At 38.0% G+C, this 14094-nt stretch overlaps 1 pseudogene; it reads right to left on the bottom strand.

Annotated features, from left to right (window-relative positions):
• Window positions 1-9243: 9243 nt before the first annotated feature.
• On the bottom strand, window positions 9244-9396 carry LOC131218003 (U2 spliceosomal RNA; annotated as a pseudogene).
• Window positions 9397-14094: the final 4698 nt, after the last annotated feature.

The raw sequence follows: 14094 nt of genomic DNA on the forward strand, positions 1-14094 counted from the left end.
ATATTTTTGACAGAGTTCAATATCATCAAGCAGGTTTGATATCATTGAGCGTATACTCTCGATAACATCGACTGACCGCTCGATGATACAAACTTAAATTGTCAAATGCTTTTGAAACTTTTTGCCAACTGATCAAGGAGATCAAACATGCTTCGATGTCATCGGATTTCAAACTCCAATTTCATTGACACGTGGTTCGATTCCTCGACATTTGAAAATGAGAGAGCAAATGCCTTTGAAACTTATCAAGTATGAGATATGATCGAGCATCACTCGATATCATCAAAATTTGAATATCGATGATATTGATGATAGTGTCGATTCATCGATAATTCCAAGGAATTTTCCTATATGCTTGCTGGACAGTTTATGTCTTATTTCGATGACATCGACCATACCTTGATATGATTGAATTTTGAATATCAATTTTATCGAGTGACCCTCGATAAATTAAAGTTTTAACCTGAAAGCTTGCTAGATATATTTGTGTCCCAATCCAATATCATCGAAGGTCTATCGATATCCTTGAGATTTGAATTTCAAGGTTATAAAGGATCTCTTCGATATATTGAGCATTACATGATTTTCCTTAGTAGTATTTTGGACACAATAAACCAGATGTCGATTTTATCGAGTCGGCTCAATGGACTCGAGATTCAAAATTCGATGATATCGAATGGTCCACCGATTCATCGATAATTCAGTCCAGAGATCTTTGTAGTTGCTGGACATCTGAAGTCCTCATTTCGATAATATCGAGTGAGTTTTGAGGACATCGATAACAGGGTTCGATTCCATTGAACCACTTGTCGATAAATCGACAAAGATAGAAAACTTAAGAATTTTCCAGATTTTGTAAATTAGTTTTCTCACCTAAAACCCTAGGATGCTCTATTCAATTTTAAGGGTTTTATATACCTGGTGTTTTGGGAGATGGGATATGAGGCTAAGGTTTACCTTTGGCGAGTTCGGGGCACACATCCTATTGAGGCAAACGCTTGAACATTCTTCCTTCGTGGCGCCTTCGTCTTACTGACTCAACGCCCACGCTAATTAACAAACCAGGGCACTTTCAATCTCCCCCTTTGTCAATTGCATGACAAAACACCCTAGAATGACTTCTAAACAATACTCTAAATTGTGTGTACATGAACTTTACACAATTTTACAAGGATATCTAGTTCACACACACAACTATATCATCAGTGGCTGCTCCCCCTGTCTTCTTGCAGCTGCTCCCCCTATCACCCGTACCACTATTAGCAAACAGATACACACAATTTCTTCTGGAGTGGAATTTGTTCTTCACCTTTTAATCAGTCATTGGCAAAGGGCAATATAGAAATAGAGGTTGACTGAAGTTGAAGCATATGGGAGAATCAACGACCAGAGAGTAAATGTAAGACAAGATATGGATAGGTATGTATGCTAGGTCAAAGGAGAGTTGTGATGTTGAACAGGAGATAATAGTATGGAGAGAGAGATCAGACAACACAAACCAAGCAGGAGATATGCAGGAGAAAAGACAATCACAATTCATGCCAGTATTTCACAGAATACCAGACCATACTATGGTATCAAATACATATATCTATATATATATATATATATATATATATATATATATATATATATATATATATATATATATATATATGAATCATCACACAACCATAACCAGAGTATCCAAAAGAAGAACTGCCCAAGTTTGGCAGTCTTGCAACATCCATTCCAAACCAACAAACACAAGTATCTAGCCCATCCATGGGCATATAAAAGAAAGTTTTTTCCTCACTCAGAGGATATCCAAACTTTAAAAAAAAAATAAAAAATTGTCAGACTTTGCAAGTTAGTAATCCATCACATACACTCATACGATCGTAGGGCATTCAAAAAGATACCCATGCCCATATGTTGAGATGAGAATAGGGTGTATGTGATGGCAGAAAGATTGTCGATAATATGGTGGAGGGGCAGAGGAAGACTGTTCTGTATTGTCACGTCGGCAGTTGATCAAATCCACCAGTTGCTGCACCGACTGCTGCACCTCGGCCACCAAATTTTCCTGGACAGTGAACCTTGCATTCATTGTCTCCTTCAGCTGAGTGACTTCTTGCAATGTCGTTCCAATCAGTTCATGAGTACCATATGTGTGTGTGTGTATATATATATATATATATATATATATATAGAGAGAGAGAGAGGGAGAGGAATGCTCACCTGCGCACCAATTGTCGCGAGAACTAGTGAATACTTTTTGAGAACTCATCACCTGTAATGTGAGCCCAAAATCTAAATTTTTCATGTGATGTAGCACTCCATGAAATTCCCAAGGCCCATCTTTTACCCCGATTTAAAACTTTGGTGGGCCATGAAACCCCAAGGGCCCAACTTTTACCCCGATCCAAAACTTTGATCAGACACACACAATCAAGTGCAAATGTTTTCACTACAAGGTGGTGCAAACCATTGTTGTGGGCCCCCCCTATGATTTTTTTATCACATCTGCTATGATTGTTATGCATGTGTTCCCTCATTTGCCCATAGGCTAAAAAATCAGGCTAATCCATGACCCAGGTGGGCCACAGGGGTAGGAACGATTATCTGATTTGTTGATCACATCCGCTATGATTGTCATGCATGTTTTTCCTCATTTTCTCATAGGCCAAAAAATTAGACTAATCCATGACCCTGGTGGGCCATAGGGGTAGGAACAGTTGAAAGTGCACGCCCACCCTTAATTCTTAATAAGCCCCACCTAAGTCTCAAAATTAACTGATTTCTTAGGTCTGTTGTCATCTGAGAAAGATATTTCATATTAATGGATTATATAGCATATACAACATTGTTGGTCTTTTATTAGAATCAAGGATAAGGTTCCACTCTAACCTCTTCATGTTGACCTGGCCCCTTGAGTTCATGGATGGTCTGATTTTTAGGCACATGATCAATAGGTAATAAGACGATCGAGGGAAAGTAAACTTAGATGGTTTGGTAATATGCAACAAAGATTATAGTCTAATTAAAGGTCAGGTCCTTGATAGAGTGGAATGGTGGAAGACCATCGTATATGCCCACCCATGTCTGGTCATGGGCTTAAAAGATCTTACCAATCCATGACTCAAGTGGGCCGCACCATAGGAAATATTCGAGATGACACACCCTCCCCTTTCCAATGTTCTTCCTCGCATAGATTTGGGCCCATGGCTAAACCAGGGATGTTGTGCATGATGGTTGAAGAAGATGTACATCACCATGGGAGTACACATCTCGTCTGCACTAGATGACCTCTCTCTCTCTCTCTCTCTCTCTCTCTCTCTCTCTCTCTCTCTCTCTCACCGTGAGAGTACACAAGAATCATCCTCTTTTCTTTAGTTTATCGTGACTTATTTGGTAGATTAACCATAAATATTGACTTAATTATCCAAAAGCAAAAAGTCACTACATACAAATAATGTTAAGGAAAAGCAGAATGAGTGGTGATTATAGTCTAACCTATGAGAACTGTGGAGATTGGATTTGGCACTCGGATGATTTCATGTTCCATACTGCAGCCGATTCCATCAGTTCTTCCATCTCCTGAAGTCCCAATTGGACATTCACATACAAAACCAAGGATAGCATTCCTGCATTTTGCTCCTTCCACACAAAAACTACTACTCAAAGACTTGTCACATTCATCAATATCTGTATTTTTAGCCATACCAAACACCATGAAACCAAAAGAATGTCTTAGTGTAAAATAAAGGGTCATTTGGTTGATGGTAAATGGTTGTAATTAAGGCTCAAAATTTCCTTATCTTTGGCCAAAGTATATATTTCAATGAGCTTATTACAATTAGTTTATCACATATAATAATGTAGGGTATTAGAAGTTATTTACTTAATGCAGTCCAATTACAGCCATTCAAACACAATTTTTTGGATTTTAGCCTATTCTAATTATAGGCATCTATACTCAACTAAAGATTTCAATTCACATTAACTTAATTTACCAAGTGATTTAGATTCCAATGTCTTCCAAATACAAGCATCCCAACGAGTCCTAAGTAGTGTAAGAAAATCCACAACCCACTACACCATAATTGTTTATTAGGAACGGCTGATGCTTTGATTCAGGTACAATTTTAAACCATTTCTAGGTGCCCATGGTTCTAAACCATTTTTAAGTGTAGGCACATGTTTCAAAACCCATGAGTACCATCTTTCCACGTCAGGCACTTTTGCTTCCCCTTTTCTTCAATCGCCCATCTCTCCCGTTTTACATCTCTCTCTCTCTTCAAATCTCCAATCTTGTCCTACTCTTATTCTTCCTCTTCAACACCAAAACTCCAATCCCCTTCTCCTCTTCAAACCCTAACATCTCATCTCTACATTCCCTTCTTTCACGCTCCTGGATCGTGCCGATCTCACAGGTACGTTATTCACCATTTCCTTCACGCTTCTCTCCTTTGAACTTGCTCTTCGAAACAAGGATTCTAACTCGATCGCCGATTAAAAATTTATAGGTTTTCTTATCTTATAAATCTGCAAATCATTGAAATTTCAATGTTTCTATTTGAATCGGTTGTGGAAATTGATAATAAGGTTAGTGAAGGTTCAGATTTCATTTTATTAATCACGATTCAATCTCTGCTCTCTGAATCGTAGCTCATTTTCTGATCTTCTAGTCTTCATAAGCCCTAGATCTGCAAATCCACAGATTACCAGAGGATATAATACTGGAATTTGCTTCCGTTTCCTGTAAATCTGTAACTGGATAAGGATTTTTGGTGAAATAGGTTCAGATCTTAGTACTGGAACAAGATCTATTTTTTCCCCAAAATTTTGAGTCTCCCTGTTATCTAGATCTGTATCGAATTAGGGCTTTCTTAAAAAATCAGTTAATTTGTAGTCTAAAAATTAGTTTAGAGCTTTTGTTTTCATACAGTATTTTGAGATATTACTTTTGAAAAAATGTTATTCTGTGATATACCATGCTGTATTTTTTAGTTGTTATTTGGATAGATTTGGGATATACCATTTGAAGAAGAAAAAGAAAAAATTGAGGAAAAATAGGGTGGTGTTTCTATGACTTAAGTCAATTTGTGAGACCCGACTCGAGTTCGCTTGTGTACATGTGGGTGTAAGTATGCATTCTGTCCATCTTGATCCCGCGGTCCTACCGGTCAAATCCCGGTGACCCGTGACCCTTGGATAGTGTTTACGGTCATCTGTAAGCCTAGTCATGAAGATCTGACTCGGATCGAGTTGAGACCTATGCCATTGTGACCACATCGTCGCCACAGTTCCACCGACGCGTCTTGTGTGTCCATCCGATGTGTGGATCATAAGTTGTGTGTGTCTCATTTGTAGTCTTTGAGCATGATCATGTGGCCCACCTAGTGTGGAGGGCACATTTTTCAAGGTGGCCACCCTCTTTTGTCCAAATTCTAACACACACCACCCATACACTACTTAAACCCACCATATCCTACACCACCCACCACCCATACACTACTCATCCCTACTCTAGTCTAGCAACATAGTTTATATCACCATAGGCTATGATGATTTTTCTCTTATCTAGGAGAGAGTGATGATTACTCTCTCTCTCTCTCTCTCTCTCTCTCTCTCTCTCTCTCTCTCTCTCTCTTTTCTATTAAATTTTCATACTCTCCCTCTCATTTCTCTCTACTCTCTTCTCTCCTTTTTCTCTCTTAAAAAAAATCCAGCCCCATTTTCCCTCTTCTCCAGCCCCTTCTCCCTTAAATTCCCTCCCATCTAACCTTCAACAATCCATCTCACCCATTGAAACATGTCCCTTGGAGCATGAAGAGAAGATTGATGTAACTTTGGAGTGAGATCTATTAAGGTGGGTGATTATAATTTCTGATCTTCTTTTCTACCCTTTGATCTTATTTTTCTTCCTAGATGGATCATATGGGACTCACCCATCTATGGTGGGGATCCCATTTGATCTCATGGATGTGGCCCTTTGGCCCATCCTACATGTAGTTGTATGGATATGATTCATTATAGATCATGCTTGTAGTGATTTTATGTTGCATGTACAATCAATGTAGTTGTATAGGTATGATTCATTCTTGGGTGGGTTGGGATGCAACATAAAATCACTACATGCATGATCTATAATTGTTATGGATGGTTGTGATGCCATCCCAACATGATCTTTAGGGTCTAGATGACCTTAAGATGGAGCGGATCATTAAATACATCATGATGGGGTCCATGGAGAATGGCCCCATCATGGGTCATGACATGCATGTAGGATGGGACAAAGGGCCACATCCATGTAATCAAATGGGATCTCCACCATAGATGGGTGGGTCCTATATGATCCATCTAGGAAGAAAAATAAGATCAAAGGGTAGAAAAGAAGATCAGAAATTATAATCACCCACCATAATGGATCCCACTCCAAAGTTACATCAATCTTCTCTTCATGCTCCAAGGGACATGTTTCAATGGGTGAGATGGATTATTAAAGGTTAGATGGAAGGGGATTTGAGGGAGAAGGAGCTAGAGAAGAGGGAAAATGGGGCTAGATTTTTTTGTAAGAGAAAGAAAGAGAGAAAAGAGTAGAGAGAAATGAGAGGGAGAGTATGGAAATTTGATAGAAAAGAGAGAGAGAGAGAGAGTAATCATCACTCTCTCTCCTAGATAAGAGAAAAATCAGCATAGCTTATGGTGATATAAACTATGTTGTTAGGCTAGAGTAGGGATGGGTAGTGTGTGGGTGGTGGGTAGTGTAGGATATGGTGGGTTTAGGTAGTGTATGGGTGGTGTGTGTTGGAATTTGGACAAAAGAGGGTGGCCACCTTGAAAAATGTGCCCTCCACACTAGGTGGGCCACATGATCATGCTCAAAGGCTATAAATGAGATGCACACAACTTATGATCCATACATCAGATGGACACACAAGATGCGTCATTGGAACTGTGGCGACGATGCGGTCACAAAAGCATAGGTCTCAACTCGATCCGAGTCGGGTCTTCACGACTGGGGCTTACGGATGACTGCAAACACTATCCAAGGGCCACGTGTCATCGGGATTCGACCGGTAGGACCGCGGGATCAAGATGGATGGAATGTATACTTACACCCACATGCACACAAGCGAACTCGGGTCGAGTCTCACAACCCTCCCCACCAACAAAGAAATTTCATCCTTGAAATTGATAAAATCGGAACAGCAAAATGCATAACACGTCATACATATATCAATCATCAATCTCAAGAGAAGGCAATACAAGCAATCAGTCATTAACCAAATGGGAATAACGCTCTCTAATCTCGGCCTCACATTCCCAAGACGCCTCGGCCTCCGAATGATGACCCCATTGCACCTTCACTAAGGGAGTGACCTTGGTCCTGAGGACCTGCTCCTTCCGATCAAGAATACGAATCGGCTGCTCAATATAAGAAGCATCCTCACGGACCTCAAGTGGCTGCCAATCAATCACGGGAATAGTGTCCGACCCACACTTTCGCAACATAGAAACATAGAACATGTCGTGGATCGTGGACAACTCAGGAGGTAAGGCAAGCCTATAGGCCACAGCGCCTATGCGTTCAGTAATCTTAAAAGGTCCAATGAATCTCGGGCGAGCTTGCCCTTCACACCAAAGCGAACCACGCCTTTGCTGCTTTGTGAGTCAGTCATTTTGAAGCAGCCTCATGGTTTTGAATAAGATGTCGGTTTCTGTGTTACAGTTGATCTGTTGAAAGGAATCCTAAGAACCTAATGCTTACCAGGTCAATTGTTTTGTGATGGGCTCTGTGTCCTTCATCATAATTTTATAATCTCCTTTGTAATATACTTCATCATAATTTTATCATCTCCTTTGATATTACACCCCCACTGTTTCCTTTGGTGTGGTCTAATTAAGCTTTGAATCTGCCTCATTTTTTTTACTCATGCCTTAAATTGAGCTAGAAAAATAGATGGCTGACGTGGATAAAACACATACACCATGGCAGGGCCCATGAAATCAACAGACATTGGGCATGCATCTCAGTGGGTTGCTAATTGCTTTTTAAAGTAATGACATTTTATTTAATCATATTATACACTCTAGAATTTTGATTATCTGCAAATTTATTCCTTTATTTTGCAAATGCAAAGGATGGCATAGAAAAATCTCCTAAAGTGCATGATCCCATTCACATTACACATTTCAGCTCGATTCAACTATAGAAATTTGTAATAGGCACATGCTCATCATTCAGGCACAACAGATTCCCATGTTACATCTGGTTATTCATTGTCAGGAACATGCAATTGGCTTGTAAATGGTAAATTTATGAAAGTTTCATAGTCTAGAGATCAACCTTCCTTTTATCCAAGCTCTGATACTTCTTTTGTTTAATACTTTTCAGCTTAATGGATTTTCTCTGTATTTAAAAAAAAATGATTCAACCATTTGTTAAATAGCTAGATTTTAAGCTGATTCACAAACTATTGTACTAGATAACATGACCATATTCTGGTTTTATATCATTGTTGCATTGCTTTTGCGGTCCATCTGACTAAATATATGATTTTCTGGTCTGCTATTTTGTGATGCTTTAGAAGAGGAGACTATTGATCAAAAGGCAATTGGTGGAAAGCAAAAGAGGTAGAAATTTTCAATTAGACATGTAAGCAAGCATTTATTTCCTGAACTGATATTCAACCTTTGATGTGTATGCCTTCAGATCTATTAACTAGACATTGAGATTTGAGAGAGGGTGACTTCTCTGTTGTTATTTCCATTAGAAGTAATGAAGAAACCCATTGATAAAGTGGGGGCCAACGCTAAATGCTTGGGCCATATGTCAAATGAAACACTAAAACTCATTTCCTGTGCAAATAATCAACTCTCTTTATGCGTGGACAACTAAGGCATTGGTGTTCTTAGTTCATCTTATAATGCATGTTGAAGATCCTAAACACAAACATCAAATGATGAGTGAAAAACTTTACAAAGACCTGGTTAATAATCCACAAATGAGGAGTGCGATTTGGCCATCTAATAGCATTTAACTTGTTTTCTCAGTCAATCATGAAGGAATTGAAAACAATTAAAAAAAAACCTCTAGTGCTATGTCTTCTCATGTATGTAGCATCAGCTTCACTCAGTGTGATGGTGTAATATACAATGATGGAACATTCGGAATCATGCATGAGGCCAACTACAATAATGGATGATCAGGTTAACTTTGCTTCCACCATCAGAATTAAGCTTCTAGATTATACCAGTAGGCTCCAAACATCAGGTGCATTAAGGACTTTAGAAGTCACACACCTACAACCTGATTGGAGTAGAGCTTGACACCATCCAAAAGACCGTGAAATGCTCGTTGTAGAATAGATACTACACTTGATTTTAGCCAAAAGGCTGAGAAGATATGTTATGTATGTTGAACTTCTTGGAAGTTGCAAATCTTTGGAAAAAAATGTGCTCTGTCAAGATATACCACGGCCATGGATATGCTTGTACTAACGCAAATCAGCTACTCCATTGTTGTTTTTACTATCCTTGCTTATTTGTTCTAGCTGTTTCAGTTTTCTAGCACCACATTACGGTCTTTGCCTAACAATATTTATATCACTCCACTATGTGCACTAATGAGCATGCGTGCCTTTACCAGTTATGCATTCAAATTATTCTTTGTGATTATGATTGCATGATGATCACAAGGTGTAAGGCCCACCCCCACAGCACATGATATTATCCACTTTGCCGAATCTCACGGCTTTAAAACAGGTCATGTCTATTAAGAGAGGAACCCAACTTATGACTACCACAACTTCAGACAACTCTTTCAATGTGGGACAAAGTTTCACCTTCACTGTGGGTATAGTAGCCTGTCAACCATTGGTAGCTCACCCAGGCCCACCAGGCCTCGCCCACATCAGCGTCCACCCATGTGTGCCTGCCCACATGTGACCACATAGTGACGGGGCGTCACACAAGGATCCAACGGCCATAACTTGCATTAACGATCTCAGGCCAGGTGGGTACCTGCTTGCAAATAGGGGAAATAACATATTTTCTCCTTATATAAGGGGAGGATAAGTGTAAATGGTGATCCATTAATCTTCAAATACTAGAATAGAAAGGGTTTCCTCCTTGTATAAGGGAAGGATGAATCATATGAGCATGAGGGTACGCTGTGATTTGGAAGCTTTCAATAGTCTAAGACTTCATATATGCAATGTTCCTTAAAAGCCAGAGTAGCCCTTATATAGTGAATGTTATCCATCCAAGTGGGGCCCAACAGAGCGATGAGCCCAGATTTACCCAAAAAAAAACAAGAAGATGAAGAGAATGCCAATCATGCATTAGATGCCCCAGTTGTTTCTGAAAAGATTCCTGACTCGAGTGTTTTGTTTTTTTTTAACTTATGTAAGTCAAGAAGTTACTTCTTATTTAGTTTGGTTATTAAACTTACATAAGTATCTCTTAAGAAAAAGTTACTTCTTTTGCTTTTCAACTTCCAAAAGCAACTTATTTCCTTTATTTCAATCTTTAGGGCCTTTAGCAACCTGCAAGGGAGTGGTAGTTTCTTTGCATTTGGTGGTAGCAGTGCCATGGGAATCGAAAAACCATCCAACCTTTTCACGCAGATGAGAAGATAAAAAGTCTCTGACAAGATTTGCAGTTGAAAACCAGGTAAACAGTTGAATACCAATGCCTATTTTCTCACGACTAATAGCATTAGTTCTAGATCAAATGAAAATCCCCTATTCTCTATCACTTTTTTTTTCTTTTTCTTTTAATCAAGTTACATTCAGTTTTAGCCATGAACATTCAATTTTCTAGCATATCATATGTGCTCAGAGATCATATCGGTATTGGGGTTTATCCCATACCATTGAAGCAATCAGGTACATTTGATTGCATTAGATGTGTACCTCATAGTATTCGAGTGACCCATAGTCCATGTAAGCTTAATAGGAGTAGAGAAGTGGTTCTCAAAAAGTGGAGTGGCAATCCACATTCCGGTAAGAGAATTTTGGAAGTCTAGATAGGGCTTACAATTGAAATTTGAAATATGTAAAACAATAAAATTAGAAATGATGGCCTTACAAGTGGTTGGATTTAGTCAGTACTGTCTACCTCAATAACTTATTTTTTTTATTTTTTTATTTCAAAAGTGTTGTTTATTTAGTTGAGCTCCTGTTTCTTCAATAAAAAAAGTCATAAACTAAAATTAGAAATTTCAAGGAAAAAAAACTTTTACTTTTATAGTTTGGGTGGACTATCTTAAAGCCTAAAGGAAGCAACTGTCTGCTACAATCATTCACACTCACAGATCTGATTTTACCAAAATGGAAGCCATTTTATTTTGTCTATCCTTTTTGCTCTTTGAATCCAATGAGGTGTTCAATAGATTAGTACTTAACACAATGAACTTCCCATCATTTGTATTGATTCCTGACAATTATTTTAGTTTATAGATTCTAATATTCAAAGGAATCAATGCATTCTTTTTTTTAAATATGATTCAAATTTATTGCCCTGAATGTCATCTGGGTCTAATTTTAAAATTTAGCCGTTGGCAACATTTATGTTACACATGACAAGTTTTTTTTTTCAAAGCTTAAATTAAATCCAAAACATTCTAGGGTGCTTTTGCGGTTTTGCTTTTCTCATAATCTTGAAAAAAATGTGATTTTTAATCTGGGTGCCTTTTTTTTTGGTGAGGCATTTTACAGTCACGAAGGAAGACCAGGGAGTCTAGGGAGGAGAATGTGTGACACTTGGACCAACAGTATGAGGGGGAGAGTGTTTTCGGTGTTTCTTGTAAGTGCTATGTTTTCTAACTCCTATTATTGTCAAATTTAATAGTGCCAAAACCTCTTGGAATTTGTGTCTTGTGTAACTCATCTACAAATTCAAGACATTGCATCTCATGTACAAGATCAAAGGTCTTTACTTCAAGAACTTTAAAAGCAAGATTACATGTTCATGTTCAAGTACAACACCAAGTATTAATTCAATCTTTCAAGCTCCAATAGTTCAAGTTTTCAAAGCTTCGTCCAAGTCAAGACAAAGTTCTTTACTTTGAAGCTCAAGCTCAAGCTTCAATGTATTACAAATTCCAGTTTCAAAAGGTCTCAAGTTCAAGCTTCATCATATTTTAAGATCTCAAGCTTTGTGAACTTCAAAGAACGACTATCAACTGAAGCAAAAGAAGATTCAATGTTCATACATTGCTTATAAGGTATGAATGACCCTAGATTGACCATAGGGTAGGTCATTTTGAATACATAAGTTAATTAGGTCATTTTATACGTGCATAGTCTGTTTTTCGACTAGTCTTAGACTAAGTTCAACTAGTCCTAGTACTGGCTCAACCAGTCCAAGAAATCCTCGACCAGTCCTAAGGTTGTTACTTATTTTCAGGATTTTTTGTTAAAGCCTCGACCAGTCCTGAAGACTACTCGACCGGTCGTGTGAACAGTGCTCAACCAGTCTTGCAGGCTCGACTCAAAGTCCAACAACTAAATTGAGTTCCACAGACCAATCATGGACAGGACTCGACCAGTCCTAGTACTAGCTCAACTAGTCCAACAACTACATTGAGTTCCCTTTATGCATTTGTGGATAATGTTGTAATTTCTTTTATACAAGTGTGAGAATGTTGTAATAGCTTAGTTATTTCCTCTGCTATTTATTTCTTATTTCCTCTGTATCGGTTTGATATTTTGATGCACAAACCGTTCTAGGAATCAGGTTGTCCTACCATAAGCCATTGGTTTTTGGTGTAAGGTTGTCCTTAAAACAACATCTGTATCAACCTCTCAATACTTGTACACTTGAGGTTATTTTACATTTCTGCATTGTGAGATTGTTTAATTGCTATCTTTATTTATATTTGTTTAAATTCTGCATTTAATTTTTAATTTGACATAGTCCTATTCACCCCGCTAGGACTCTTAGCTCGGCCTTTTCATCGCCCACATCTTTGCATCTTTTAATGATACTTTTATTGTAAGTCTCATTTCTTTTCTTTCAGTTCCTTTTTAATGATACTTTTATTATAAGTCCCATGGTCCCGTGATCTGAGCCATTGGTTTGATGGCCTGCTATTATGGATCATGACCCGTGAAATCTCCTCAATGTGGTGATTCAGATGTTTCACTTTCTAGGCTGTAAAATAGACGATGAGAATTTTTTATTTACTTTTTATGTATTTGTGCAATTGTAAACTTATTGTTGTAAATATATATAATTTTTACTAAATTTGTTCGATATTAACTTTTAATTGTATATAATATTTTTTGGTTTTTAAATATAAAAACAAATGTACAGCTTTTATTGGCCATTTGTAAATAATGAAAAATACCGTTTCAAAAATATAAAAACTAACTGTTATCAACATTAAGAACGGTTTAAAACTGTTCCTAAAATTTAGAATTGACCATTTGCAACCGTTCCTAAGAGTTTGTTCTTAAAATCTGAAACGGTACTTGTTATGGTATTGAACCGTTCCATATTTTTTGCGATACCTCTTTTAGGAACAATTTAAAACCGTTCCTAAGGGATTTAGGAACAATTTTAAACCATTCCTAAATGGCATTTTTGGTATAATGACCGTTCTTCTTTCAAGAGCTAGTTCAAACAGTTTAACCTGATGGTTGCTACCTAACATCTAGTTGAGCTACAAGCTAACAGGCACAAATTTAGGTGGATTGCTTCTTTGGCTACCCAGTGTAGGATGCATAAACCAACCTTATGTTGTATTTTGTTTCAAATTTAATTTTAAAATTGGAATTTTAAATATTTTGGTTTCCCTGTACATTTGATATTTCTGTTGATTTTGAGTTGTGGATTTTATCTGACATCAGATTTAACAAAGAAAAACATCATGTATATAAGATAGGCATTTTGCCTTAGGGCTCGAGCCTCATTTAGGGGGCATGTGAATTTGGTCATGTGGGGGGGACTATTCCAATAGCTCTAATCTATGTCATTAACCACACACACGCATGCGCTGAGCCGAGTTCATGTCTGTGTTCGTATACACGTGCGCGAAGTGATGCGACAGGCTACATGCGGGTGCGAGAGCGAGTGCCAGTATGCTCACATGGGTATGTG

This window comes from Magnolia sinica, chromosome 10, assembly GCF_029962835.1.
Source record: "Magnolia sinica isolate HGM2019 chromosome 10, MsV1, whole genome shotgun sequence".
Classification (NCBI taxonomy): Eukaryota; Viridiplantae; Streptophyta; class Magnoliopsida; order Magnoliales; family Magnoliaceae; genus Magnolia; species Magnolia sinica.